The sequence below is a fragment of the Rutidosis leptorrhynchoides genome, chromosome 2, assembly GCF_046630445.1.
Source record: "Rutidosis leptorrhynchoides isolate AG116_Rl617_1_P2 chromosome 2, CSIRO_AGI_Rlap_v1, whole genome shotgun sequence".
Taxonomy (NCBI): Eukaryota; Viridiplantae; Streptophyta; class Magnoliopsida; order Asterales; family Asteraceae; genus Rutidosis; species Rutidosis leptorrhynchoides.
Window position 1 is genome coordinate 23399944 of NC_092334.1, and position 4441 is coordinate 23404384.

The 4441-nt window shown below is 31.3% G+C and overlaps 1 non-coding gene across 1 annotated transcript; it reads right to left on the bottom strand.

Annotated features, from left to right (window-relative positions):
- Nucleotides 1–3786: 3786 nt before the first annotated feature.
- On the bottom strand, nucleotides 3787–3893 carry LOC139894765 (small nucleolar RNA R71). The gene has a single exon (XR_011775250.1). It is a non-coding gene; the product is annotated as a small nucleolar RNA R71 (small nucleolar RNA).
- Nucleotides 3894–4441: the final 548 nt, after the last annotated feature.

Sequence of the window (4441 nt, forward strand, 5' to 3'; positions counted from 1 at the left end):
TAAGCCAGACTCATCATTCTTGGGAGAGAGTTCAAAAAGAATGTTGGAATCTGTATTAGCAGAGACATCTGTGACAACAGAATTCTCATCAAAAGTGATGTGAATAGATTCCTCAATCTTCTTTCTTCTAGAGTTGAAAGCTCTATAAGCTTTAAAAACAGATGAATATCCCATGAAGATGCCTTCATCAGACTTAGGTTCCATTTTGCCCAGCAAATCTCTTTGATTGAGAATATAACATTTACATCCAAAAATTTGAAAATAGTGAACATTAGGAACTTTCTTGTGATAAAGATCATAAGGAGTCTTTCAATGCTTCTTGACAATAATAGATCTATTTTGAGTATAACAAGCAGTATTGACTGCTTCTGCCCAAAATCTGATAGCAACATTTGCATGACACAACATAGTCCTTGCAGCTTCAATGAGAGTTCTATTTCTTCTTTCAGTAACACCATTTTACTGTGGTGTCCAAACAGCAGAGAAATTTTGACCAATACCAACACTTTCACAAAACTCAACAAGAGTAGCATTCTTGAACTCTGTTCCATGATCACTTCTTAATTGTTTTACCAGCTTGCCCTTTTGTACTTGCTCCTTCTTATTCAAGTTAATGATTACTTCAGGTGCATCACTTTTAGCATACAAGAAAATAACCCATGTAAACCTGGAGTATTCATCAACATACACCAGGGTATACTTCTTTCCACTCAGACTTCCAGTGTTCATAGGCCCAAAAGGTCCATATGAAGCATGTGAAGCGGTTCATTAATAGAAGCTAAAGTCTTGGAGTGAAGAGGTTCATTGGAACCTGTCGAACCTATCTTCAAATTAGTTAATCTAATAATTATTGAATTGATTACGAATGTCCTATTTAGTGACATTTATACGACATCGTTTACAATCATTTAATTAATCAATTGGATTGGGTAATTGATTATTCATTATGGCCAAGTGAATAAATTAATGTATCATGGACTAATTAAAATAGGGGTGGATTACATACAAGGATAATTGGTGTAATTGTTAACAAAGTAATAAAACCTTGGATTACACGCAGTCGATAACCTGGTGTAATCATTAAACAAAGTATTAAAACCTTGTTACAGTTCGAATCCCTAATTAGTTGGAATATTTGTCTTCGGGAATAAGGTTAATTTGACGAGCATTTTATAATTATGACCGATGGACTATTATGGACAAAAACCAAATAGGTATCAAATAATCCAGGACAAAGGACAATTAACCCAGGGTAATAAATTAAAATCAAAAAGTCAAACATCATGATTACGGAAGTTTAAATAAGCATAATACTTTTATCTCATATTTCATCGTACCTTTATTTACTGTCTTTTTAATTACTGCAATTTACTTTATCGCAATTTAAATTCTATCATTTATAGTATCGTCATTTATCTTTAAGCTTTATTTAAAATCGACAAACCGGTCATTAAACGGTAAAAACCCCTTTTATAATAATATTACTATATATATTATATATATTTTATATAAATATAGTTGTTAAAAATATAGCGTTAAACTCAGCTAGCTCCCTGTGGAACGAACCAGACTTACTAAAAACTACACTACTCTACGGTTAGGTACACTGCCTATAAGTGTTGTAGCAAGGTTTAGGTATATCCCATCTATATAAATAATTAAAACTTGTGTAAATTGTATCGTATTCCGTAATAAAAATAATACTATTTCGTAACCCTTCGCTTTAACATCAAGTTTTTGGCGCCGTTGTCGGGGACACAACGCCGAAGCGAAACGCTATAAAAAAATTTATTTTAAGTGTTTAATCTATTTTTATAAAGCTATTTGTATAAGTTTTAAATATTAAAAACAAAAATATATATATATATATACATATATATATACATATATATATATATATATATATATATATATATATATATATATATATATATATATATATATATATATATATATATATATATATATATATATATATGTATATACATATATCTATTTAAGTATTTAAATAAAAAGAAAATATATTTTATAAAAGTATTTTTTTTATTAAGTTCTTAAAAATATAATTTTAAATATTTTTATGTATTAATTTTGTAAAATGTATAAATTAAATAAATAAAAAAAAACTGAATCCGCATCGTTTGAACCTGCACAAAAACTGAACTTGCACTCTCATGCGATCGCATGAGAATGAAGGTATAAAGCCATGCGACCGCATGGTATCTTCTGACATGGCTGAAACCTCGTACAGTACGATTAGGGTTTGTGTTTAATAATTATTATTATTAATTAATTAGTTAATTAGGGTTTTTATTTAATATAATTAGTTTAAGTTTAGTTTTAATTAATTATAAGTTTTAATTAGTTTTATTAATTATAAAATTAATACTTTTATAAAATAATAATATAAAAATAATATTTTTATAAAAATAAGTAATTTTATCATTTTTTGTTTCTTTTTATAAATTGTATATTTTTATCATTTAATCGTTATTTGTATATTTATCGTTCGTAATTAGCTTTAAACTTAGTATTTTGCCGTAGTTATTTCTAGATTTTTAGGCTTTGCCGTAAAATCCCTTAAGTGCTTTTTCTTTAGATTAAGATTTAGGCGTTTTAGAATTTTGCGACGCCGTTCTAAGTTTTTAAATTTTAGTGTCTTTTAAGTTATTTCCGTTTTTCCTTTAGAATTCCTTTAAGCTTTAATACCTTTAGACGCAAGTTTTAATTTTTAGTTTTTAGACTTTTAAGTTTCGACGCTTTACTTTCTTATTATTATTTTTCGATATTTTTATTTTTCGACGTTTGTTTTTCGACTCTTATTTCTCGACGCGCTTTTTCTTTCTCATTTCTACGTTCTTGTTTTTAGGACATAGAATTTTCTTTATTTTCTTTAAATTTCGGCGAAAAATTATTTTAAGCGGTTAAATTGATAGACATCCAAATTTTCTGCTTCGTAGTAATAGTTGTATTTGTTAGTGGCTGAGTTGTGGATTTTCCGACTTAAAGGATCCTGGCTCCCTGCTGCATCTTTTGGCTATTCGAAATTTGGGCAAAAGCAGAAAAGTCTATTAATTTGATAACTTATATAATTTCTAATAGGATATTCAGTGAATGCACCGAGCAAAACGTTCACCACCTTTCATACGTTCACCACCTGTAACTCGATCAAGACATCTAGCCAATATTGCCGCCGTTGATTTTTCTTTAGAATCATCATCTAGTCGAACAAGTACTCCAATTCAAATTTCCGATAATCCATCTTTTGAACCCGACTTCAAAATTGAAAACCCGAAGGATATTCAAAGACAATTCCAAGATCCAGAACCACTAATCATTCCTCCTGAACCACAAACTGTTAAATCAGAATCCTCCAGTGATTTGTATTCAATAAATTCAATTATGAAAGTAACTGAACCTCTAAGTATAGAAGACCGAATGAGAGCCACACGCACGGCCCAAGGTCACGCCATTATTAAGCCAGATGTTAATGCGCCAGATTATGAAATCAAAGGACAAATTCTACACATGGTAACTAATCAATGCCAATATAGTGGTACGCCAAAAGAAGATCCAAACGAACATCTTCGAACCTTTAATAGGATCTGTACTCTATTCAAAATCAGAGAAGTTGAGGATGAACATATCTATCTCATGTTGTTTCCCTGGACTTTAAAGGGAGAAGCCAAAGATTGGTTAGAATCGTTACCCGAAGGAGCGATTGACACATGGGATGTTTTAGTTGAGAAATTTCTTAAAAGATTCTTTCCGGCATCTAAAGCCGTGAGACTTCAAGGAGAAATTGTTACGTTCACGCAAAAGTCAAATGAAACATTATATGAGGCATGGACAAGATTCAGAAAGTTGTTGAGAGGATGTCCTCAGCACGGTTTAGACACTTATCAAATAGTACAAATATTCTACCAAGGTGTCGACGTTGCTACACGAAAAGACATCGACAAAGCAGCTGGTGCTTCCATTATGAAGAAAACCGCAATCGAAGCTCACAAAATCATTGATAACACAGCCTCCCACTCGTATGAGTGGCACCAGGAAAAAGATATTTTTCGTTCATCTAAAGCGGCTAGAGACGATTCTAGCCATGACTTTGATTCCGTTTCCGCAAAAATAGATGCTTTCGAGAGACGAATGGAAAAGATGAATAAAGATATTCACGCAATACGAATCAGTTGTGAGCAATGCGGTGGACCACACTTAACAAAAGATTATCACATTGAACAAACGATGGAATAACGAGAGAATGTTTCCTACATGAACCAAAGGCCGGGAAATAATTATCAAAATAATTATCAACCGCCAAGGCCAAACTTCAATCGAAATCAAAACATTCTTTACAATCCAATTGGACCCAACAATAACTCGTACAATCAACAAGGTCCGAATAACCAACCAACTCAAAATAACACTTTCAATCAATAAA